The 26,748-nt window shown below is 43.4% G+C and overlaps 1 long non-coding RNA gene across 1 annotated transcript; it reads left to right on the top strand.

The window, feature by feature from the left end:
• Positions 1-18,858: 18,858 nt before the first annotated feature.
• LOC308574053 lies at positions 18,859-21,366 on the top strand. The gene is made up of 3 exons (XR_014002322.1): positions 18,859-19,188; positions 20,036-20,108; positions 20,686-21,366. It is a non-coding gene; the product is annotated as an uncharacterized lncRNA (long non-coding RNA).
• The last annotated feature ends 5,382 nt before the right edge of the window (positions 21,367-26,748 follow it).

The following is a 26,748-nucleotide window of genomic DNA, read 5'->3' as shown; positions in this document are numbered from 1 at the left end:
TAGTAAAGAACAGTCTGTAAAACACTATCTTTGATATTCTGTGTTAGAGAGCCCTGGGCTTCCACTGTATCTTATCAGGGACACTTCAGTGCAAAAATCACTCATGGAGGACAACCTTTCCAGCTAAAGACAGATTTCCCACTAGTAATAATATTATTTATTTACTTGTAGGGAGTGCCTGGCATTGCCTAGGAAATTGAAGAAACAAAAAATATGGTGATTTTGATATGAATAGGGTAATTTGAATAGGGTAAAAGCAGAGCCATCACCTTGCCAACAAAGGTCCGTATAGTTGAAGCCATGGTTTTCCCAGTAGTGATGTATGGAAGTGAGAGCTGGACCATAAAGAAGGCTGATCGCCGAAGAATTGATGCTTTTAAAATTATGGTGCTGGAGGAGACTCTTGAGAGTCCCGTGGACTGCAAGAAGAACAAACCTATCCATTCTGAAAGAAATCAGCCCTGAGTGCTCACTGGAAGGACAGATCGTGAAGCTGAGGCTCCAATACTTTGGCCACCTCATGAGAAGAGAAGACTCCCTGGAAAAGACCCTGATGTTAGGAAAGATGGAGGGCACAAGGAGAAGAGGACGACAGAAGATGAGATGGTTGGATAGTGTTCTCGAAGCTACCAGCATGAGTTTGACCAAACTGCGGGAGGCAGTGGAAGACAGGAGTGCCTGGCGTGCTCTGGTCCATGGGGTCACGAAGAGTTGGACACGACTAAACGACTAAACAACAACAGGGTAATTTGGAGTTTGGGGGCTGTGCAGGCATACATGCAGGCACAAACAAACCTAAGGCTCCAGCCTGACCTGCAGAACACATGACCTTGCCCTGAATCAATTTGGGTGGGTGGGTGCTGATGCTTTGATATGGTTTCTTTGGTCCGCCATCTTGATTCAAAATGGTGTGTGTTGTCCAAAAGTAGATGAAGATCACTGCCTCCACTCGGGAGCCCTTGTACCGAGTTGCGGAATGATACCTTCATAGGCCTCCGAACTGTTGCAAATTGGGCCCATCATGTCAAAAATTGGGTGAAGTCAAGCCCAAGTCATGTTTTCATGTCTGCCATCTTGATTCAAAATGGTAGTCGGTGTCCCAACAATGACAAAAACCACTGCCCCCACCTCAGGAACTCTCAAGCCATGTTTGAAATCGGCACAGTTTGGACTTGTCGTGCCAGAAATTGTGTGAATTCATACCAAAATCACACTGACTTGATTCAAAATGGTGGCTAGTAACACAATATTGATGACAACCACTGACCCCCCACCTTGGGAACCACTGTGCCCAGTTTGGCAAGGATGTCTCAAGAGGTGTCTGAACTCACAGAGAACAAACAGCTTTCCAAAATATATAGTAGATTTGTATTTTTATTTAATATCCTGCCTTTCTCTCAGCACAGGACAATTGGAACAGTTTTCTCCAATGTTACCCAGTTGACACTGCCAGGTGCCCTCAAATATAACTTGGATGACTCAAATAAATGATCAGCCAGCTCTCACACTCCCTTCTGAAGTGCTCCATTAAGCAAATGAAATAGCAATGTTTGGCTTTGCTGCCCTTAAAAAAGAAAGAGAAAAAACTTCTTGGAGATTAACTGCGTAATAAAAATTAAATTAAGAGGGCATAAATTTTATACAAGGCATCTAAGTGACAGGCCATTATAATGACAACAATAAACACAGGTCATATTTCTGTTGGCTGTTGTATTACAGTGTGGTGCCACATCAATTTCATTCCCCAGAGAAACAGCATCTCGTCTCAACAGTCTTTTAAGACCCCCCAAGAGATCTGTTTTCTTTCAGCTTGATAGGCTTGTCTGATGTGAAGATGGCACTAGATGAAGAACGCAGGGGGAAATAAGGCTTTAAAAAATACAGCAATCCACACTCCATTGCAAATATGGTTGCCGGCATTTATTACGAAGGGCTCCTCTGCCCTTAAATGGCCATCATGTTATCTCCATGCCACAAAAAGCTTTGGAGTTCACACAGTCTGGATTTTGAGTACAAAACTGTATACCTGTAATCCTGTTGTTCAAGCTGTTCGATGGAAAGCTGGCACTGTTTGCGGTTGGGTGTTTTTTGTTTGTTTGTTTTTTTAAAATGAAACATCTTATCTGTTCAGTAAATGAGTTTGCACACTTAATGGGATCGGAGGAATAATCTACAATGTCATCCCATTAGGAATGAGGAGTAAAGCTCCATTTCCCCTCACTTTCCTTCCCCACACAACCTACTCTCTATTTTCATGTTAGCTGAGAAAGACCAGGAGAATGTTCCGCTCTGTTTGTGGCTCATTGGGATCAAATTAAAAAAAAAAAAACACCACACAAACCCAGACCTAGAAAGACACTCTTCATTCTAAGCATTATTAAACCTGGTCAACACAGAAACCATCAAAGAACACGCTCTCTTAATGGGGCTGCAAACTTTAATTGATTAATTTGTTAAATTAATCAATTTAAAACCTATTTGCAGTGCGACCCTATGTGTGTTTACTCTGAAGTAGGCCCAGTGAGCAGGTGCAGAGGAAGGGGGTGCGGTGGGTGTGGAATGCCCCGGGTGTCACCACTGAGGGGGGTGACAAAATGCCGGGCGGAAATCACTGCAGGGCCTGCCGCGTGCCTGAGCCACACATCTCTCCTGGGAGAGACGCAGTGGCTTGGGCCCGCACAGGCTCCCCGCTGCCCAAACGGTCCACCAGCTGCCTCCCCCCCCCAGCTGTAGGGCGGCTGAGTGGGAGGAGGCAGGCAGACTCTGGAGGCACTTCTCCCCATGGGCGGCTCGCCCTGCCCCAGGTGCCCGAGTGGCTTTCTCTGCCGCTGCCAATGAGTTCAATGAGGCTTACTCCCAGGAAAGTGTGTGCAGAACTGCAACCTTACACTGTACAATCCTACGCACATTACCTATTCAAAAGGAAGCCCTGCTGAATACAAAGATACATGGTGTCAGTGCTCAGAACAGCTGTCTGCAAGCACAGCATGCGCTTAAGCTCTGTTCAAAGCTTTGGGTGAAATCATGGGGCTCAGGTTTGGGGGTGTCAGCTGACATTGCTGTTAGAATTCCTGATCTATGATTGCAATCACAGGATTGTTGTCTTTCACATGACTCCACAGAGTGGGATGTGAGGGAGACAGGATGTTTGTGTTACTGTGCTCTGTGAAGTGAGACTATTGTCCTTAGTTTCTTTTTCGCTTTGCTGTCTGAAGCTAGAGAGAGAGGGAGCCATGTTGCAGTGCTCTGTGGGCGTTTATATGTAAATAAAGTAGATTAGCCAATATGCTGAGTTGCTGAGGTCTGTTACGCAAGTTGCACAAACTCTGCAGATCCCTAAGCGTGCCGGTGTCGGTTGGCATCGGTCGTTGTGATGTTCGGGCAGAAGAAAGCTTATGAAGCTCCCGAACGCTCAACTAGGAGGGAGGGAACATGCCAGTCGGGCATGTGTCTCTGCCAGGGTCCTACTCAAGTGTACGCTGAACTCCTGACAATTGTATCCCTCTCATGCCTTTGCATTCGTATCCTCGGGTATGCTATATGCTTCTTCATACAGTGCATAGTTGAACTACGAAACTTGCTCCCAGAGGAGGCAGTGATGGCCACCATATTAGGCTGTTCCTTAAAAAGGATTCAACAAATTCATGGAGCAGAGAGTGATTGACAGCTACCAGCCATTATGATGGCTATGTTCTGCCTCCACAGCTGGAGGCAGTAATGGAAAGCCACTTCCGAGCTAGGGAGGAGGTGGGGTTGTGGGCTTCACGCCCCTCCCCACCCTCGCAGGGCTGGCTTCAGCCCCGCGATAACCCAGGGAATTCTCGGACGCTGGGGGGGGTGGCCTAGCGGTTAGGCATTGGTAGGGATATTGTTCTATTGTTATGCAGATGATGGGTGGGGGAAGGAAGCGCCATCACCTTCCCCCAAAACAAAGGGTAGTCCGGGGGGCGCCGCCTTGTCCTGAGACTAGGGAGGTGTGGGCCCTCGGCACGCCCCCAAGCGGTAACTCCGGGGGGAGCTCCTAGTTGACGTGCCTCAGAAGGACTCCCTCTACTGGTGGTTAACCCTTACCGGTCTTCAAGCAAGCGGGCTGAAACCGGTTAGTGTTAGGACCAATGCCTAAGCCAATACCGCTCCATTCCTGTAATCAATAAAGTTGTGGCCTAATTTGACCCATTAACTCGAATTCTTGTGTCTCGTGTCTTTATTTCCAAGGGGGGAGGCGGGAACTCACCACGCAAAACCCAGCTGCTCAAAACCACACGAGGGAAGAGTGCTTTTGTGCTCAGATCCTGTTTGGGGATTTCCCATAGACATTTGGGACAGGATGCTTGACTTGGTGGGCCATTGGCCTGATCCAGCAGCAGGCCCTTCTTACATATTTCCCATGAGAGGGGCTCATGACACAGGCTTTGCCGTAAAGTTGTTGACAGCACTTTCCTGAAGTGGGGGAAGGAAGGAGCCATAAACACAAAGTAAGGAGAAAGAGATGAAGTATTTCCATCATTAGGGTTTTTTTTTATAAAAAAAAACCCACTGCCTTAAAACACAGCTTTTAGCCGAGGGAGAGGCACTATTAAAGGCAACTCTGTAGGAAGAAGAAGGAATGATAAACATAACAGCAAAATATCACCAAATGTCACTCACGCTTATTGGAGTTAAGAGTGTTATGGAAGTCAAAGATAATGTTTTTTGAAAGGTTTTTCCCAGATTTTATTTTCTCATCTTCAGTCCTAGAGAGCTAAGCTGCTGTTCTTGCCCACTTTGTGCTCAATTTAGTACAGAGAAGTTTTGGGTAGTTTGCACTAAAGAATGCCAGAACTCCCTCTATATCCTCAGTGCAGCAATTACTTGGGGGCAGTGTTGAAAAGTTTCGAAATTCTCTGGGCTTGATCAGGGGCAGGAAGACAGCTATTTAGCTGAAAGATAAGTTTCACAGTAAAAGTTTTGAGCTTTAAGACATTAAAAATAAGGTGAATAATCTTTCAAAAGGATAACACAGTTTGTTTCAGGAAGGACTTCTGTTGCAATTATCAGGGCCTATATAGTTATTTTGAGCATGTTATGTACATGCATATTTTGGGGCCTGCAATTGACTGTAGTCAAACAGGATTTGTTAGGAAGGAATGTGAACAAAAAGGTTGCTTAGGTCTGGTTAGTGCTGCTGTGTCACAATCAGGTGGAAGTGGAATTAAAATTGGAGTGGCATATATTTAACATTATTGACAGGAAAATGTATTGGTTGGAATGGGGGGACGTTTTAAGAAAAATACAGTCATACCTCGGGTTACAGATGCTTCAGATTGAGTGATTTCGGGTTGTGCATTGTGCCAAACCCAGAAGTACTGTAACGGGTTACTTCTGGGTTTCAGCGCTCGCACATGCACAGAAACACTAATTCACGCTTTGCGCATGCGCAGAAGCGCCGAATCACGACCCGCGCATGCACAAACGTGGCGCTGCAGGTTACGAACGCTGCAGATTGTGAATGTGCCTCCCGCACAGATCACGTTCACAACCCAAGCGACCACTGTAACATGTTGTGGTGGGGTTTAAAGCAAAGGGTTTTTTTAATGTAGAATTTGGGGTTGAAATTTCAAATGCCCAAGGCTCTAGTTTCAAATATATTACTGTTAGGAGCCGTATACATATTGGACTCTGTTGTGTTATAATTGGGACGAAGGCTTTGCCATGATGGAACAGGATAGATAATTTATGAAGCTTCATAGCATTAAGTATACGGCTCTCAGGTGAACAATGCTGGGTTTAAGAGGCACAGAAGAGGGATTGATTGCTGTCGAAACAATATTGTTTACAGCTCTCTTTCATAAAAACTCCTAATTGATAAGATTACGGCTCGCGTCTTGCCATCCTGGGTTGTATTAAAAGAATTTTTGCATCTACAGCCTGAGAAATAATTACACTACTGTGCACAGTTCAGGGAACCACTGCTAAACCCAACTGTATCTATACTGGTGCATGTTAAAAACAGAATTCATATTAGGGATGCAGAAATTTGACATTGTAAATGCAAATATAAATTAAAATATGAATTTGTTTGCATTCTAATTTTAACAGTGGTCCATTCTCAGGCATCTGGGCTGTGGACTCACATCATATTAAAAGGACAAAGCCAGATTCAAAGAAATCCCCTTGTTGAGTGTTCAAGCCCCACTGTATATTAGTCTTCACTCATGTCTATGGCTCACACTGGCCTCCCCTTTGTGTGTGAAACTGGGTTCTCTTCTCTTCTTCCTTTTTGCTCCTCCAGAGAGAAACTGGCATCCACTCTGTTTTTTCACGTTCAGTTCTTGGCTCCAGCCCACCAAGTCAAATTTCTGTTTTCATCTTGAAAATAAATCCTGCACAATCAAATTAATTTCGAGTCCTGTCAACTGACAGCTTAAAGCATTTCCCTTCACAACGATCTGTCAACATCTTGCCTTGTTATTTTCAGAGGAAAATAGTGGGGAAATGTATGTGAAGATGAGCTGTAAACCCCAGGATTTGGCCAGCCACAGACAAGGCAAAGGGGACTCTGTGTGATTTACCACTTATTGATCCATGCTCATTTTCCTAACCTTCTCTACAGATGGACAGAACAGTCTCTAAAACAGCTCTATCCTGGTTCTGTCATGAACCTAAAGTTTCTCCCATCATTGCAGAGGTACTGACAAGTCCTTTTGGGATGAACCACCGAAATAGAAACCCCCATTTAGCGACTGCAGCCTTTACTGGAATCAGCCATCATGCATCAAAAACCACACTCAATGCCATTGCAAATGCAGGGCTTTCTAGTGGAACTGATTCATTTCACATTCTGCAAGTGAAATCATCAAGTGTTGAGCTGTTGAATAATCAGGTGACAAAATATTAAGTGAAGGGTGACCGTAGAATGTATCCTACAGCATACAGTTAATAGGGTTGCCATATTTCAAGAGCAAAAAATCTGGACACAAAAAGTTGTTAAGCTTTGCTTTTTTACAGCAGGCACCTGATAGCCCCGCCAGAGCTGTGCATGCCAGAGCCCAGGTTGCCCATGCTTGTGCCAGAGCCTGAACCAGAGCTGCCCATGCACAATTTTTTTTAAAAAAAAACCAAAATCCAGGACATTTGCTTTAAGTTTCACCCCAGATGGGCATGTAGGACCCCCAAAAGAGGACATGTCTGGGAATTCCTGGACGTATGGAAACCCTAGTTTTGAGGACTATCAATTACCAAGCATTTGTTTTATATCTAAGGTAGAATTTATATAGTAAGGCCTCCAAGTAACTGCAGTGGGGAGATGCTATGCAGAGTTGTTTTACTGCAATTCGAACTATGGGTGGCACTGTGTCCAACCGAGGCAGCCAACAGGGCCATCTTAAGCATATCCGGTGCCGTGGTTCAAAGATCCCTCCGCTCCCCCCCCCCCGCATTTCCCAGAGTTGCTCTCCTCCCGTGGAGGCTTGGGAGGCAAGCTGCACGCCCACCAGCCATATGGTTGTCAGGGCACAGCTGGCAGGGCTGCAGGGAAAGGGGAGGCCACCAGCAAAACCACGCAGCTCCCCCACTCACTGGGGCACCCGTGAGAGTCCAGCGCCCTGGTGCAAAGCGCCAGTAAGCCCAATAGGAAAGACGGCTCTGGCAGTTAAGCCTCCGTGTTGGCCTGGCCTCTACTCTAAAACAGGCAAACAGTCACCAGGCATCTGCCAGGGCTGAAACTCCACCAGGCATGAGGGCACTCAAAAAGCCCTCCCACTCAGAGCTGCTCCTCTTCTCCAGTGTGTTCACCTGCATCTTGTTTTGGTCTAGGCAATGGTGGTGGTGCAGTAGGCAAAGGAGAATCAGTAGATGCCACTCCTGGCTTGGTCATGGCTGACTGGGAGACCAGCAATGAAGTAGTAGGAATGATGAAGAGGAGAAGCAGCAAAGCAGCAAGACCACCTGGTAATCATAGTGGTGAGGAGGTAGATTCACCACCACAGAAGAGGGGGCACATGGAGAGTATCTTGCCCAAGGGGCCTTCCAAAGCTTGTAATTGATACTGTGGGTACTGTAGATCATGTTTCTCCTGAACCTCAAAATAATCTTCTCCCCCCACACATCCTATAGTAGCAAACCCCATAGCAAAAATATCACCTTTACCATGTTTACTTTTATTCCAAGAAGAAATATATCTACTCAAAGAGGCCTCCAGTAGTGATGAAAACAGAAGTACATGACAAAATCAACAAACAAAACATCAATGCATTTTAGTACTATAAACATAACAACAGTCAGTGAATAACAGCTGAAAAAAATCCATTCAGTAAATGCAATATAACTTATCAATAAGCATAACATCCTTAATTACATATCCACATAGTCCTTAAATATTGAGATTGTAATTTGTCAAGAAGCCAAGATTTGGGTAGGAGGAGTAGAGTGAAAACAGCCCAGGATGGAGGATGAGTGTGGTGTGCGTGGGGTGTGTGTGTGTGTGTGTGTGTGTGTGTGTGTGTATGTGTGTGTGTTTCCTCTTGAATAGAGAAACAGAAGATTGGGAAGCCTAGAATGCTCACATACATAAGGCAATAACTGATTAAAGCTTTACAGTATTTTCCATTTTGTCACATTTCTCTCTATTGATTTTCTCAGGCAGCAAACACACCGCTTTGGGAATGCCATTAATTACAAATTGATTTGCTTCGTGAAAATCGGCGAGGAGTGCTTGTGAATTTCAACAGTCCCTCCCCAGCTTTTTGTCTTCAGTTTATCCCAAAACATTAAGCCCAAAGAAGGCAAGAGATCTATGCTCCTCCACCCCCAAAACAATTCAGAGGTTTCTAATGCCTACAGCATCTCTGACATAAACCAGTTTTCTCCTGTATATAGGTATGTCACTAACTTCCTCACTTCTTTGGATGGGTCCTGGATCTCATTAGGAGGCCCTGTTATGGTGTCAAAGGTCACACCATCACACTAGCCCCCTGTCCTACAGCAACAGTCCATTTCTACAGTTGCCCAAAGCTATCAGACTCCAGTAAGTCCAACAGCCCAACTGAGTATCTGCCCCTCTCAAAAGCAGATTGTTCTCCTCTATTGATGGCCAAGAGTTGATCTGTCAACTACTCAGACACCTCCCTCATTTATAATTGCTGGAAAACACAAATCCAGAAGAGCCCTCACATGAGACAACAGGAATCCCTCTGTCTCCTCTCTGGCATCCTAGAAAGATTGTACCATGTTGAGATCAAATGCCATGGCTTTGCCCAAGCACACAGTTAATACTCTTCTCTTTGTTCCTCCAGTGTTCCTCATTTGTTTCTCCCAAAGAAACCTCATGAACTAGTTTGCATGAAATTCTAACCTAGGTTCTTCATGGAACTCTGCAAGAACACAAAAGTCACTTTTATAGATTTTGGTGAAGTGCTGCCTTATGCCTGACCCCTTCAGCTGCACCTAAGCAATTCCTGGTAAAGCAGCAGTTGTAGACAAACTCCCAAAGATCCTGGTAACTGTAGTTCCTGGGATTCTCCATGACGGTTAAAGTGGTGTAAGTGTGTTTTACATGTATGATACGGATGTGGCCTGTATCTCTTTACCCTGGCCTGTTACCAGGGAATACATTGGTCCTTGTGGGTTTACCTTTCTGGCTTGCCTTATGTCCCGATAACTCTGCTTCCTCCATACTGTGTTGCCGTGTCCGCCAGCCTTCTTTCAGAGCTATCGGTAGCTTCCAGAAGCACAGCCAGCTTGCACATTCCTGGAATTAAGAAGGAATAAGCAAGGTCCCATTGAAAAACCTGGGCTGGAAGCTAGAAGTTTCACCCATTTTCACCTTTACTCCATCTCCTTATTACAATATGCATGAGGTTCAGTTGCATTCCCTCCTCAGCTATGCATACTGACGTCAATGTGGTTTTAATATAGGGTGCCAGCACAAATACCCTCCGGTGGGGGGGGGGGAGTATCTTCTAATCTTCTGACTGCTGCAAGCTATTGCTGAAAATATAATCTCACAGCTGGGCTAAGTCTTAAACATGCCAACCTCTGCCACAGGAGAGGGGCCTCCGTAACAGAGCACAACATCTGGTTCTGCTTTTATGAGGCTCAGCATACCTGCTCACTTGGCACATGCTGTTGAAACAGCTTTACTAAGCCAATCGCTATTTGCATTGCAAAACACCAACTGTTCCCGACCTTTACTCACATTTTCCACCGAAGCAAGGTTGGATGGGGAGGAATCAGGTGGTCCATAAAAAGGGGATTCATTTGTCTTCCACCCCCAGGTAGGCAATACAAATTCTTCATCAAGATAGATTACATGGATTTGCTCATTTTGGCTTGCAATCCAAATTTCACTTGGCATCTCATTGGTTAGTCTTAGAGGGCACATTATGGGCATGATGGAGCGGAAATGAATAATTTTCAAGGCCTATTTATGTCAATGGGAATTAGGCATGGTCTTAAAACCCTCCAGAAGCCCAAATTTGATCATGCTTGTAACACCCCAATTCCCATACGAAGCTTCGCTGCCTGAGGTACCTTGCCCTTCGTGAGTACACATTGCTTAAGGCTTTGCACTCATGCGCTCTAATGTTTTCATGCACTCTGCATTAGAGGTGGGAGCAAAATTTCTTCAATTTGCCTTTGAACACCAGCCTACCAAATCAATATGTTAATGAATTTAACACTTCCTTTAATTTTTACAGTGCAGTCCTGCAGCCACAAAACACATACTACAATGTGTATACTAGTGAACAGTGCACACAAAAATGCACATATTAGTAAACATTCGCAAAAGTGGGAAATACTGCTTTAAAAATGCATGTATGCAAGGCAAAGTTGAGTACAAAAATGTGTACATCCCAAGAAATGCACAGGAACTGCATAAATTGGGCCGAAACAAACTTTAGATACAAGAGAGAGAGAAAGAGAGAGAGAGAAACTTAGAGGAACTTTAATCGACAGAATCACCCCTCACTATACTCCTCGTGTCCTCCATTCATTTAAAAGCCAAAAGAGTTTTGGACAAAGATATACAAGAAAAACTGAATTGCTTTACTTTGTACCATCAACAGCTCAAAACAGATCTCAGCAGCTGTGATGAGTGCAATGGCAGATAGTGCACACTGCATGGTGCTTTAGTGTTTATGCGCATGCCTTACAGAATCATAGAACTGTAGAGTTAGAAGGGAGCCCAAGAATCATCTAGTCCAACCCTCTGCAATGCAGGGATCACAGCTAAAGAATCCCTGACAGATGACCACCCAACCTCTGTTTAAAAACATCCAATGAAGTTGTTTGTGAACATGCATTTACCTGTACATAGATAAAAGTAAAGGGACCCCTGACCTTTGGGTCCAGTCGTGGCTGACTCTGGGGTTGCGGCGCTCATCTTGCTTTATTGGCCAAGGGAGCCGGCGTACAGCTTCTGGGTCATGTGGCCAGCATGACTAAGCCGCTTCTGGCAAACCAGAGCAGAGCACGGAAACGCCGTTTACCTTCCCGCTGGAGTGGTACCTATTGATCTACTTGCACTTTGATGTGCTTTCGAACTGTTAGGTTGGCAGGAGCAGGGGCCAAGCAATGGGAGCTAACCCTGTCACAGGGATTCGAACCGCCGACCTTCTGGTTGGCAAGTCCTAGGCTCTGTGCCACCCACATTCCTGATTGATAGGCACTAACTAAAAGGTGTACCCAGTCCACTTTCAGATGTTTAACTTCTAGAGTTCCTGGGGAAAGGAGTTGAACCCTGAAGAATGACCATTCCAGCAGCTCACACCACTAAAAGGCACTCATACAAGCTAAGTGGTTGCTGGTGATTTGCCAGGAACAGGGACCAAATCTAGAGACTGTCCCTTGAAAATAAGGACAATTGAGGAGTATTGTTACCTCTTTCATTGAAGTTAATGGGACTGAAAAATGAGGAAAGTGTGTTAGGCATGGTGATGTGACCTCCCTTTTGTGACTGATCCTGCCTCTCCATGTGAATTTTTGAAATATTTATGAAATGGATCAGGACCATTACAGTGTGAGCCTCCAAGCCAAGGCAGTGACCCTGTTGCCTGCTGAGGTCATGGAACATTGTGGCCCTACAAAATGTGCCATGTACTTCAAAAGATAAAAAGGAAAGTGAGAGTCATACCAATAAATTAGGAAGAGAAATAGGACAAGAAGTCCCCTCAAAAAAATAAGGTTTCCAGGAACCACCACTTCCTTAAATAAAAATCCCATTAAGCTTTTGATACTCCAGCAGTTTGGAAAAACGATTGACCAGTTGTAGCAGTGAGGGGGAAAGCCTTAATAATTAATTGATGGTTTTAAGCAAAAAATACAGTATCAGTAATAGAGCCTCATAAACACTTCTTTTGGGCAGTTGGAAACGATTAATTTTCATGATTCTTCAGACCACAAGACAGGAAAGTAATAGTTTGAGTCGTGTGTGATGAAATCTAATGTTGTGGTATAATTTTTTCTCCTATCGATTGGGCACCAACCTATCTGAGGTGATTTATAGGGAAAAATGGGAAAAGGAACTTGCTGCAGTTTTGCGAGGGCTAGTTAAGTTTATGTGCTGTACTGGTGTTCAGAGTTAATAGATTTTAAATTACAGTGTATGTAACCTAACACACACAGGTATGCCTCGGATTGTGATTAAGGGTGAGAGGCGCAGCGAGAGGAAATTAACTCTCAAACCTCTGCAAGGTCTCACAAATATTTTCTGAGGAAATTTAAAGCCAAAAGTACAGTTTGTCTTAGTCCTTGGCATATGTGCTTTTGCTAATTAAGGATCCTAAAATACCGTACACAATATTATCATGAACATAATGTAACTCCTCTGGAGGTGACAGGCTACAGACTGCTGGAGGTTGCTTAGGCCTTTTGATACAGCTGGAGTTGAAAGCCAGCCAGGAAGTAGATTCTCTAAGACCTAGCCCCCATGTTCTTCTGAGGAGATTTTTGTGGGCGAAGCAGCTTTCTAACAAATGACTTGAACCATGGTTTGCTAAAAGAGACTAGAAAAGAAACAGCTGCTGGTGCTTTAAGCGGGCCACAGCTTATAGCTTCTGTCACGAGACCTGTTTCCTTTCTTGAAACAGAGTGACAACCCATTCTTCCCTCAGATTCTGTTCTCAGAATTTAATGTTTTATTGATATTATGTTGTGTGCCAGTCTCTGGTACATTACATCAAAGAGGTGACCCATCTAATAACAGAATAATTTTACTCAGAGCATGGAGACGAGGCCTTAGAGGCACTGTTTCCTGACTGGTTCTCAAGGGTGTCTATGTATATCAGAGGGCTTCGTAGAAGCTAGTTTCCACTGGTTTGTCCTTTTCAGAGGGATAATATGAAGCAATTTAGTTCACGTCTTATTAATGCAGAGCCTGTAATCCAGGGACAGGGACCTGTGACCCTTAAAATGTAGCTGGACTTGAGCATGCTGACTGGGGCTGGTGGTAGTTGAAGTCCCAATGGCATGTGGAGGGCCACAGGTTAGCTACAGATGGAACCCCTTCATTTTTTTAAAAAAAGATATTTATTAAAGTTTTTAAAATATAACAATGAAAATGAAAAAAACAAAATACAAAATACAGCATAAAAACAGTTTAAAAGAAAACAAATAATTTTCCATAACATATCTTCCTTACGCTTATTTCCCCAGACCTCCTCATACCTCCCTTCTTTGTATTCCACTTCAATTTGTTAGTTCAGCAAATCCTTACCATTAAGTTTTTACCCATTTGTAAACCTTTTTTTCCCCGTATCTCCTAAAGCATTACAGCTGGAAACCCCTTAGTTTCTATCCAACATCTTTCTAACATTCATTAATTTTACAATATTTCTGTAAATAGTCTTTAAATTTCTTCCAATCTTCTTCCACCGACTCTTCTCCCTGGTCTCGGATTCTGCCAGTCATTTCTGCCAATTCCATGTAGTCGATCACCTTCATCTGCCATTCTTCCAGAGTGGGTAAATCTTGCGTCTTCCAATACTTTGCAATGAGTATTCTTGCTGCTGTTGTAGCATACATAAAAAAAGTTCAGTCCTTCTTTGGCACCAATTGGCCGACCACGCCCAGGAGAAAGGCCTCTGGTTTCTTCAAGAAGGTATATTTAAATACCTTTTTCAGTTCATTATATATCATTTCCCAGAAAGCCTTAATCTTTGGGCACGTCCACCAAAGGTGAAAGAATGTACCTTCCGTTTCTTTACATTTCCAACATTTGTTATCGGGCAAATGATAGATTTTTGCAAGCTTGACTGGGGTCATGTACCACCTGTATATCATTTTCATAATATTCTCTCTTAAGGCATTACATGCTGTAAACTTCATACCTGTGGTCCATAACTGTTCCCAGTCAGCAAACATAATATTATGTCCAACATCTTGTGCCCATTTAATCATAGCAGATTTTACCGTTTCATCCTGAGTATTCCATTTCAACAGCAAGTTATACATTCTTGACAGATTCTTAGTTTTGGGTTCTAACAGTTCTGTTTCTAATTTTGACTTTTCCACCTGGAAGCCGATTTTCTTGTCCAAATTATATGCCTCCATTATCTGATAATAATGAAGCCAGTCTCTCACTTTGTTTTTTTTAATTTTTCGAAACTCTGCAATTTCAATTTGTCTCCCAGATGGAACCCCTTCTTTCTCAGGTATCCAAGGGAGGTATTCAACTTTGCAACAGCAATGGCAATCCACCCTCCATTAAATTCAAACCCTACCTGGCATGTTAAAATGCATTTTATTTTATTTATTAAAACAGAGGAAGATGGAAAGGAATTGCTGAAACAATTAACAGAAGTGGAATACAAAAAGGGAGGTGTGAGGAGGTCGTTGAAATAAGTAAATGAAAGATAAGATACTGAAATTGTTTGATGTGTTTTAAACTGTTTTTGTTTGGTTTTGTTAGTTTAATGTGTTAGTGTTATGTAGTGTTTTTGTATTGTATTGTTCTTTTTTGTAGTGTTTAAATTGTTGGGAAAGTAATAAATATTATTTTTAAAAAATGCATTTTATTTATTGGTTTGTTCATTTTAAAAGCTTATAGGTTGCCAGCCCATTCAGAACTCTCAACAGGTTTTTAAAATGACAAAACACAATTTTTAAAATGATACAATTTAAATTTAAAAATTACAGGCAGAATAAAACAACAAAATAAGATTCACTTGAGTCAATAAAACCATCAGCTCAGAACTGGGTGGTTCACATTCTAGAAGACCTGCCCCAATAAAAATTTGTTATCCTAGCACTGAAAAAAAGTATGAATTTGTCACTGGATCAGCCTCCCAGAGGAGAATGGTCTGTATAACACAACTGAAAAAAATCCTCTCTTCAGATACAATCCATCTAACTTCAGATGGCAGAGAAATTCAATGGAAAGACTCTGAGGATGACAGTGAGATTTGGGTAGGCTCACGTTTGAGAAGACAGTCCTTCAGGTCATCAAGCCATTTAGGGCTATAAAATTATCACCTCTGCATTATGTCATGAATTCTTAAATAGAAATTTCTTCCTATATACATAAAAACATAAGGCCCTCATCACACAGCCCTCATTGAAGGATTTGTAGTGCTGCATCACAATTTTGGATTTGCATGTCAGGTGGGGTAGGGGAGCAAAAGAGAAACATTGGCAGAAGTTTAAGTAGCACAGGGATGGGGAAGACTTAGAGAGAAATAGCGGTTTAAACAACGGCAAAAGTCTGAGTCAAGTACATTCATACAGTATTTGAGAAGGCAAAGGTCTAGGGGTTAATGTGGGGGCTGAGGCAGGTGGGTTGTTGAGCAGATCGAGGAGAGGTGCAGCCCCCAATCTTAAATGGAAATTCAAGAACTTGGTGAGGTACGTTCCCTTCAGCCTCTTTGAGTTACTTAGCCTACCAACTGTGTTCTGTGCAAACTGTCATCTCCAATAAGTTTTCACAGGCAGCCCTGTGTGTGAAATGCATTGCAGTAGTCTAAAGATGTCCCCTGCCCTACAGAGGCTGCCAAAGAACTGGCATTTCAGAGTCTGAACCCCATTGCTCCTTCTGACAAGGAAACCCCAGTCCAGTCATTTAAGAGTTTGCTCCCCTTTATGTTCTGCTTCCCCAAGCTAGCCGCTTAATCAGCTCTATCTGGAGAGATTGGCTTAAGCTTTATGTTTTCCTTTCCCTCCAGGGGCTGAAAAGGTTGATGCAGACCGATCAGCAACTTGATTTATGGGGACATTGTTAGCATGAGAGTCTTCTGCGCTTTATCTCTGTCATGATCCCAGATCTAATGCCGGGGAGTTTGCTCACTTGGCAGCTAGGCTGAGCTCGATGGCCTGATTTCTTCATCATGGTTGCCAGGTCTGCAAGCATTTATCATGGCGCCGTGGAGGCATCCTTATCTGTGGAACAACTTATCTATAGAACAGGGACTGAATCGAGGGTCAGCAGTGATCCAGAGAAAGTTGGCATCCCTGATCCAACTTTTTAGATAGAAATATCTCATGACCCAATGGATAATCATGTGAGAAGGGAGTGGACAAACACACAAACACACGAGAGAGAGAGAGAGATTTACGATGAGGTGAAGGGGAGATGGTAGATTTGGCTTACAATAATGGCAGCCAATGTGGTATTTCAGAGGATTTAAAAGCACACCAGCTGCTTATTAGGGGTGCATCAGGGAGGGAACACCTCCCAAATTGTGGTGGTGGCCATGTGCATGGTCATATGCCCCCACTGCCCCTATTTTCTCAAACCTGGACATGCCATAAGTGTTGTTAGCAGGCCTTGTGATTGCCCCTCTATCAAGTTCCACAGTACCAGTGCAAGATTCAATAGGAAGACATGTAAATCCCAAGGAGGTGTCCAGTAAGATTGCCAAGGGGTCCAGAGATGGAAGGAAGAAACAACCCCAACCAGAGAAGAATGGCAAACCAAGTAGATGGACTATGCTGAAATGGCAAAATTAAGTGGGAAACTCAGAAATCAAGTGTTGGAGACAAGAACTTTTTTAAAAGAATGGGAAAAGTTTATGATTTACTTACGAGACGACTGCAAGGATGTTAAAACATTGGCAGGATTTTAACCACACTTGTAAAGAAACAGAAAGTATGGATAATTTAGGAGGATAGAAATTTGGATAAATATTGATATGCAGTTGTAAATATTATCATCAGGACCCATGGAAGGGATGGGGGGAAGTCAGGAGATTCGGAGAAATCTGTGAATACTGTTGTTTGTAATATATATTATTTAAAATCAAATAAAATTTATACACACACACAGTGGTACCTTGGGTGACAGACGCTTCAGGTTATGCGATTTCAGGTTGCGCACCACGCCAAACCCGGAAGTACTGAAACAGGTTACTTCTGGGTTTGGTGCTCGCGCATGCGCAGAAGTGCAAAATTGCGCTATGCGCAGAAGCACCGAATTGCGACCTGCATGTGCGCAGACGTGCCTTTGCGGGTTGCGAATGCTGTGGGTTGCGAACGTGCCTCCCACACGAATCACGTTCACAACCCGAGGTTCCACTGTGTGTGTGTGTGTGTGATTGTAAGGGGCCAAAGTGTGGGGCGGAGGAAAGAAGGGGAGAAGGGGGCATTAACATACCTGTGAAATAAGGAATTTTGTTCTTATTGGTGAGCTATTGTCTGTTCTCTTCACATATGCTACCTTTCCATAATGCTGGCAAGCCTAAATTGACAGCTTCCTGGGCTCAAGCTGACATAGTAGTGTTAGCCTCCAGTACTCAGGTGCTGGTTGCTAAACAGCCAGTAATTTTTAGGCACCAATGCCTCAGGGAACCCGGCTTTTTGTTTCTTTCTTTTTTACCTCCGGCACCAGCAGCAATGCCGTGTGATCCATCCCAGCGCAAGCCTTCAGCAACTGAAGCTGGCATCTGTCTTGGCAATGGCACATGTCTCCTGCAGAAGGGAAGAGCCCCTGACTGGTGCCAAAGTTCAGAAAATAATTCCTGATGAAGCGGCCGAGGTGTCTCCCTGCCAGCTGTCTAATCCATGAAGTTGTCAGAAGGACCGGAAATAAACCAAGCTGCAGACACATTGTGTTTGTGTGTGTGTGTGTGTGTGTGTATGTGTGTGTGTTTGATAATGGAGTGGTGGATCTTGGGGACCTGGTGATCTCTAAAAAAATAGACCCGTGCTTTGGAAAGCTGCCTGCAAACAAAACTGAAGGATAAGGCTCAAAAAGCCCTTTCCACTAATCTTCAGTAGAACAATTGCAGACCTGTCTATTCATCCATTCCATACAAGAGACTCACGATCCTTCCCCGCAAGCCCCATAATAGGTGCAAAGGACTGTAAGTAAGTGGACCAGAACTGATTGAGCTGGCTAGCAGTATATTTGGCCTTCATGTGTGTTACACTGCAGTGGCAACCATGACATGCAGCTATACGATGTACTGGTGGTTACATTACAATGAGGCATTCTGAATGAGTGTGGCTAGTATCCTATTGTTTGCAATGAGACAAACCACATTTCTAGTTTTGGTTACACTGGTTGCCATACGTCTGGAATTTCCCAGATGTAGCTGGCAATCGGCCATCAGAAACGGTGTCCTGGCAGAAATTGCTTAAACGCCCTGGGAAATCTGCCAAAAAAATACTTCGTTCAATAGTTTTTTCTTTTTGGATTTTCACTTTTTTGAAACATGGCAACCCTAGTTACAGTGTATGGCACACCTTGCAAGACTCGCTTGGGGGACTTCCAGTGTGGTGTAGTGGTTAAGAGCAATAGATTCATAATCTGGGGAACCGGGTTCGCGTCTCCGCTCCTCCACATGCAGCTGCTGGGTGACCTTGGGCTAGTCACACTTCTCTGAAGTCTCTCAGCCTCACACACCTCACAGAGTGTTTGTTGTGGGGGAGGAAGAGAAAGGAGATTGTTAGCCGCTTTGAGACTCCTTCGCGTAATGATAAAGCAGGATATCAAATCCAAACTCTTCTTCTTCTTCTTCTCTCAGTGGCTGCAGATGTGCCTTCAAGACAGGTGAAGCAGGGTTTGACACCCACCCACCCCTGGCTCTGCTAGGGTTGGCCAAGAAGGTGCAATGGGATGCCTGGGGAGTGCCACTGAAATCTGAGGGACTCAAGGGTGGTGAAAGGAGCCCCTTTGGGCCTCGAAAGGATGATACAGTGAGAGTCTTGGAGCATGGGGGACAGTGACAGGGACACTCTCCAACCCTGAACAATGAAATATGTGCCATGGGGACAGAGGTAGGAAATACAATGTCTCCTGACTTGGACCCAGCTTATGCCCACCTTCAGATAATCACAATTTTAGCTACTTTGCTGCTTAGGTATTAAATGTGTGCCCTTAGTTAGATCAGTATCAGCTGCCTTTCCTCTTTAGAGTGGACGTGGGTGCAAATGTAACTTCAAACCTGATCTCCTGCCTTCCTACTTTGAAAAATTGATGTTGCCTATTTCCTTGTCAAGTTAACCTCCCCCCCCCCAGTTGCCATTTAATTTTGCCTGATATGAAGTTGGAGACCAATTTGGAAGTTACACCTCGAGCAAAATTGCCAGGGAAGTTTTAAAGGAAACAAATAATTTTCGTAAGACCAACAAAGTATCTTAAGGGGCATTTCTGAAGGCAGCCCTGTTTAGGGAAGCTTTTAATGTTTGATGTATCATAGTATTTTAATATTCTTTTGGAAGCCGCCCAGAGTGGCTGGGGAAACCCAGCCAGATGAGCGGGGTATAAATAAATAATAATAATAATAATAATAATAATTATTATTATTATTATTATTATTATTATTATTATTATTTCACATTAAAAACAAAACAGTACCCAAGTAGTTAAGGGAAATTGTCCAAGGGGTGAACTTTGCATGATGCATCAAAGCATCAGCTGCCCTGAAAGCTTTTCGTCTTATGAAATAAGACGATTTTATTAACTCTAAGCTGCGAAGGTACATCACGTCTAAGGTCTTGCAAACAAACTTAGCACAACTTTACATATGAACTGTCAAGCTGTTTGCATGTGGCACTGTTGCTTAGTTTGGAACTTTCTCGTTAAGTTTATTTTATTTATTGTATATACCACCTTTCTGTCAAGGCACCCAATGGGGTGGAGGTAGATCTATCCAAGTTTACATTAAAACATGCAGATAGCTCTTGTGGTAGAATAGGTGAGTAAGGAATTAGATACATAATTCACTTGTACTGAGGGGAGAGGAGTTTGCAAAACACTAACATTAAAGCCTTCCCTTTTGTTTTGAGAATTCATTTTGATTTTGTATCTGAATGGACATTTAACGCCAGTTCCCATAGCTACATGAGCCGAAAAAGAGGGAGAAGAAAGATAAAGTCATTGGAAGTGCTATAAAGCTGGCATCAAAGAAAATACCAAGATGAAAGATAAAAAACAGGGCAGAGAAGTAAACAAGCATTGATGCCCCATTTAGCTCCATGAGCCCGCCTGCAAATGGCATTGCAGTGGGAAATAATTCAAGAAGGAGACAAGCAGCTTTGCTATATTTTATCCCATGAAGAGATCAAGTTGTTTTGTGTGTGTGTGCGTGCGTGTGTTTAAAAAAAGAATGTGGTTTCTCTTGAGGCATATGGTATCAGGGCTTGTATGAAATGGCCCTCTGCACAAGTTCAGAGACATCCTTCTTTACTGGAATGAGCCATTATATTGAAGAAGTGTCTTTGGTCTAAGCTGTCAGTATTGACAAATTTTGCCTTTCCTTGCTTTCTCCTAAGGTTTGTTACACCACAGATTTCTTGAGACATAAACAAAGGCGCAGAGAAAAGTTAAGGAAACACAGCTTTCACCATTGTACTGCTGCAATGGTTTGAGGAAAATGACTGGAGTATGGGACATGGCAGAGCTGGAATTGACACCTGAGATGTATGTTTTCAGTACCCAGCCTGTTGTGACCACTGGTGGAGGAAGAGGCGTGCGGGGAAAGCGTACCGCCCCTGGCAGTGCGATCCCGGTAGGGTGCCATCATGGCTGTGCCCCCACCTGCACTGGGCACCACGCCCCTGTATAATAACAACACACGACAGTTGTGAATGCCAGTGTGCCCACCAGTATTTCCAACATCACCAGTGAAAGGTCTCCGTATATATATCTAATCAAAAGCCCACAATGCACAACAGATTGTTTGCTGTTCCTTTTCAGTTTCTGTTTTCATTGGCTCAGTCTTTCCAACACTTAATATGCCCCCTCAGACATATCCACATTTCACTGGATAACAGAGCTGGACACCCACTTTCTCATTATTTCTGAACAGAAGTCAGATGCAAAAGCTTTTCCCTGTGAGTAGGCATGGAGGTGGCTGATGCAGGTGCCTTTTTTCCATTGATGAGGGTGCTGCAGGTGGTGTAAAGGTAAAAAGTAAAGGTACCCCTGACCATTAGGTCCAGTCGCAGACGACTCTGGGGTTGTGGCGCTTGTTATGTGAGTTGAATAGGATCCAAACTGCAGCAGTCTGATTGGTCCTAGAACAATAGGATCCAGAATGCAGCAGTCTGATTGGTCCTAGAACAATGCAGCAGTATGATTGGTTGGCAGGAACCACCCAATCCTGCTCCAGATAGAAGTGAATTCACAACCTGATTGGCTTACAGTAGAATTCCGGAATTAGCCAATCATGTGCAGCCCATTGTGTAAATAATGTATATAAAGCAGATACTGTGAGGGGACTTTCATTCATTCCTCCTCACCACTATGAGCTGAATAAAGAGCATGAAATCACTTTGTGACTCTGAGTATATTTCAGCGCTCATCTCGCTCTATAGGCCAAGAGAGCCGGCAACCTATTTATCTATTTGCACTTGACGTGCTTTCAAACTGCTAGATAGGCAGGAGCTGGGACCAAACAAAGGGAGATCACCCCGTCACGGGGATTCGATCTGCCAACCTTCTGATCAGCAAACCCTAGGCTCAGTGGTTTAGACTACAGCGCCACCTGCATCCCTGGTGGTGGTGTATGCCTGCACTTTTTTGTGTTCCTGCCTCTTTTTCTGCTCATTTAGCTATGGCAGCCATTTTGTATTAGGCCATGCCCCAGTGGCAGCCATTTTGTGTTATACAGCACGACACATAGCAGCCATTTTATGATTAGTACCTGTGGAACTCCTTCATGCACTCAAACATTACTCTGACCAAAATCAGGACTTTTTTATTAGGAATTGTAGGTACTGACATTCCAAAGGAACAGAAAATACTTTTTATGTATACGACAACAGTTATTAGCCTGAAGATGGAAAGAAGACAAAAGTCCCTACCAGAAAGGAATGGCAAACCAAGCTGTTGGACTATGCCAAAATGCCAAAACTGACCAAAAAGCTCAGGAACCAAGAAGACAAAAACTTCAAGAAAGTATGGGGGGAAATTACAATTGATTTAGGAGACCACTGTAAGCAGACAAAAACATTAGCAGGATTTTAATAACACTTGTAATGTAACAAATACTGTGGATAATATGGAGAGATACAATATATGGACTGTGAAATAATATGCAGTTTAAGATGTTGACAATAGGACCGACGGAGGGGGGGGGAACCAGGAGATTCAGAGAAATCTCTATATATGGTTACGTATTTGACATTGTTATAAACTTTTTTTGTTTGTAAAATCAAATAAAAATTATTATTTTTTTAAAATGAAGAAGAATCAGAAGCCTGAATGGCTTCCGTGATTCTGGTATGTCCCAGGAAAATCAGGACAGTTGAAGGGTGTGCTTCCATTCCAAAGGTGTTCGCGGGCCTCAAAAAGTTGGTGAATGCTATGACAGAGGTTTATAAAATTATGCATAATATTAAAACTCAGGGTCATCCAATACTTGAACTTGGGGCCATCCTTGAATGGCAGGAAGTTCAGGCCAGACAAAGGGAAGAGACGGCTTAATGCAGCCCGTCATTGATTTGTGGAACTCTCTGCCAATGGCTTAGATCTGGAGCGGAAAGAAGAGTTATTGCCATCTGTTAAATCTCTGGGTAATTTGTAGGAAATGAGCAAGAATGTCTGACTGCCAGTGGTTTAACAACAACAGCAAAATAATGACTCCCCCTCCCCCTAAATTGTACTGCTGAAATGAGGGGATCTGGGGATGACAAGGAGTGGGTCCTTATGTGGGAGGACTGCGAGCTCCATTCAGTTCTGGTACTCAGTGCAAATTCCTGCACTCAGAATTCTTTATTTCTGAGTGTGTATATTTTACACCAGGCTCTAGAGCTCAGGGATCTAATAAAAAGCAAAACAGACTGTTCCTGATGGAAGGTGCCCACCTCTGACTTACATCATTTTAGAAAGGAATTTAGACCAATCCATGGAGGACTGACAACGTCTACCAATGGCTATTACCCAGGAAAGCTAAATTGATCTTTCATGTCCACTGGTGATATGACACTGGATATTATTCAGGAAATAGGAGTGGGAGGGGTTAAGGCCTTCAAGTTTTGATTGGCAGAAATGACTGGCAGAATCCGAGACCAGGGAGAAGAGTTGGTGAAAGAAGACTGGAAGAAATTTAAAGACTATTTACAGAAATATTGTAAAATTAATGAATGAAGGATGTTGGATAGAAACTAAGGGGTTTCCAGCTATAATGCTTTAGGAGATACGGGGGGGGGGGAAGGTTTATAAATGGGTAAAAGCTTAATGGTAAGGATTTGCTGAACTAACAAATTGAAGTGGAATACAAAGAAGGGAGGTATGAGGAGGTCTGGGGAAATAAGCGTAAGGAAGATATATTATGGAAAATTATTTGTTTTTTAACTGTTTTTATGTTGTATTTTGTTTCTTTTTATTTTTTAATTTTTTTCATTGTTATATTTTTTAAAACTTTAATAAATATCTTTTTTTTAAAAAAAAATAAGGCCTTCAAGTTTTGTTTGTGGTCTTCCTGAAAGCTTCTCATCTACCACTTTAGGAAGCACGATGTTAGACCATCTTGGCTGTAACTGCTGGAAGACCTGATCCCTGCCTTGCAAGTCCTTTCTCACCTGGCCTGGGAGGGCGGGGCTCTGATTGACTGACTCCAACTACAAAATCTGAGGCTTCTGAACAGACTTTTGGGCTGGAGTATTGCTTAGGGGGTTGTTGTTGGGCAGGACTGTTGCTGCTATTGATTATTTCTGTATCTTTAGTTTACATCTTACATTTATGTGGACATTACTCAATTTGGTTGTGTACTTTTTGATGTGCTTTATGTATTGTTTATGACTACTTTTGTTACGCCTGTAATTAAAGTAAATATTTTCATGTTGTAAGCTGCCTTGAGCATGATTTTAAATAATGGAAAGGTGACATGCAAATATTATGGTGAACCAGGTTATGTGGTGCTCTCCAGATCCCATCAGCCTGACCCTTGGCTATGCTGACTTGGGCTGATGGGAGCTGCATTCCAAAACTTCAAGAGGGCGTCATGTTGGCTATCCCTAGACTAGATGGGCTTTTCATCTGGGCCAGCAATGTTCTTCTAAAGTAGCTGCAAAACCCTTGTACAGTGGTACCTCGGGTTACAGACGCTTCAGGTTACAGAACCTTCAGGTTACAGACTCTGCTAACCCAGAAATAGTACCTCAGGTTAAGAACTTTGCTTCAGGATGTGAACAGAAATCGCGCAGCGGCAGCAGGAGGCCCATTTAGCTAAAGTGGTACCTCAGGTTAAGAACAGTTTCAGATTAAGAACAGACCTCCAGAACAAATTAAGTTCTTAACCCAAGGTACCACTGTATAAAGGAACCCTAGAGTAGGAGCACCTTTTAACATTCTGTGGGTCATTCCAGTATCATCATTCTCAGATTTCAGCAGTTGTATTCCTCAAAACCAGCAGGTAACATGTTTGCAAATATAGACCTTAATCCCTGAATAGCATGTTTCCTGAGACTAATGAATAAGCCTTGTATCCTTCCCCAACAATGAGATTTAGAGACGGTAGAGGGTGTTCTTTTTTCCAAAGGTTTAAATCCTTTAAACTAAAAAAAAAAAAGCAAAAAATGCCTAACACACACAATATTAAGAGGTGGTTCTGTCAGGAAGGAAAATCAATATTAATTATCACATTGTATATGAAAATAAAAATGTGACAAAAAGCTTCAGCACAACAACGTCGCCTTTTCGTTCATGTTTTATTGATTAATCTGACAGTCTGTGGGTTGCAAAGCCTGTTTTCTTCCCTCGCCTCGCCTTACCGTCAATTTCAGGTAACCTTGTTCGAGCCGCAATTGCTTTGCGCTGCAAATGACTGCCGTGCCTCTTTGCTGACACAAATCCAACAAAGGTCCCCAAAACATTGCTTCACACGCCATTCTCTCCGCTCGCTTGGCTGAACTGAATGGGAAATGGCAAACGTCTAACACAGGGTAAATAATTCCATAAGGTTGGAGGAAAAGCACTCCGTGAATAACTTGAACAGAAGGCCTTGTTTTAAGCAGAGACCTAGCTGAGCTATAATACCTGCTAAGGCTAATCGAGGAAATTTCAGGTGAAATGTTTTCTAGTCAGAAAAGGTTATTATTGTCAAAGGTGGTACGAGTACAAGGGTTATTAGGGGAGAAATAAAAGCTTGGCAAGAGGTCTAATGGGATTCTTGTTCAGAGTTCTTTTGGGCTTATGAAATGATGCAGAACCTGTCAGGGAAAGCAGCAAGCTGAGCTGGAGGGAGCTAGAATTTAGTTCACTGCTACTCATCCATAAAATATTTGAATGCTCTCTACCTCCGAGAGAAGATGTGCATTACTAATTTAAAACCAGTTTGGAAACAATTTAATCCTGGTGTCCTTCTTTAGAAATTCCACACGAGTTACAAATTTGTGAGAATTCTTCATAAAAAGATCCATAGCCCTATAAAAACATAAGGAGAGTGTGTTGTTTGAGGCCAATAGCCCATCTAGTACAGCATGCTGTTCTCACAGTGGCTAGCTGGATGCAAATAGGACCAGAGCACATAAGTACTTTTCCCTTCCTACGGTTTTATTTATTCAAAATGTTTTTAGGCCACTTTTCCGAGCAACTTCTCTTCCCAAGCAGCTTGCAATAAAACAACAACCCAAGATGAAAAGAACAGTAATACAAAAATGTAAACGAAAACAAAAAAATCTACCACTCAACAGCACACCCCATAATCAATCAATTTTACAGAGGTGCTGTCACGGTCTGGTTCACGGGCGATCAAAGTCCTGGCTGGGGACGTCGGGACCGGGGGCAAGATAGTGGGGTGGGAGCAGGAACGGGAGTCCAGAAGCCAGGAGTCAGAAAGCCAAGGGTCCGAGGGTCAGAAAGCAAGGAGTCACGAAGTCAAGAGTCCGAGGATCAAGAAGCAAGGAGTCACAAAGTCAGGGGTCCGAGGATCAAGAAGCAAGGAGTCACAAAGTCAAGGGTCCAAGGATCAAGAAGCAAGGAGTCAAACGCAGCAAGGCAGGGAACGTGTTGCTGTGACAAAGAGCCGAAGGGAAAATGCTGACCTTATACCAGTGGCGTAGCGTGGGGGGTGCAGGAGGGGCCGGCCGCACCGGGCGCAACATGGGGGGGTGCACTCGCACTCGCAGCTCTCTGCCCCTGCTAAAATCCACGGGTTAGGGGGCGCAAATTACTTGCCTTGCCCCGGGTGCTGACAACCCACGCTATGCCACTGCCTTATACTGTATCCCTTCCCAGCTCTTGCCACCAGGTGCTGTGAGTTACCAATCGGCCTCACCTGTGTGGCCGCGCCTTGCCTCTTCGGAACAAACTTAGGAAGGCCCCAGTCCTGCAGAGTCCTATTAGTCACAGGGCCTGGCTCCTGCACACACACCTGACAGGTGGAAAGAATA

This window comes from Podarcis bocagei, assembly GCF_964188305.1.
Source record: "Podarcis bocagei genome assembly, chromosome: 15".
NCBI lineage: Eukaryota > Metazoa > Chordata > Lepidosauria > Squamata > Lacertidae > Podarcis > Podarcis bocagei.
Note: the sequence above shows the minus strand (reverse complement) of the source record. Positions and strands in the feature narration are given on the sequence as shown.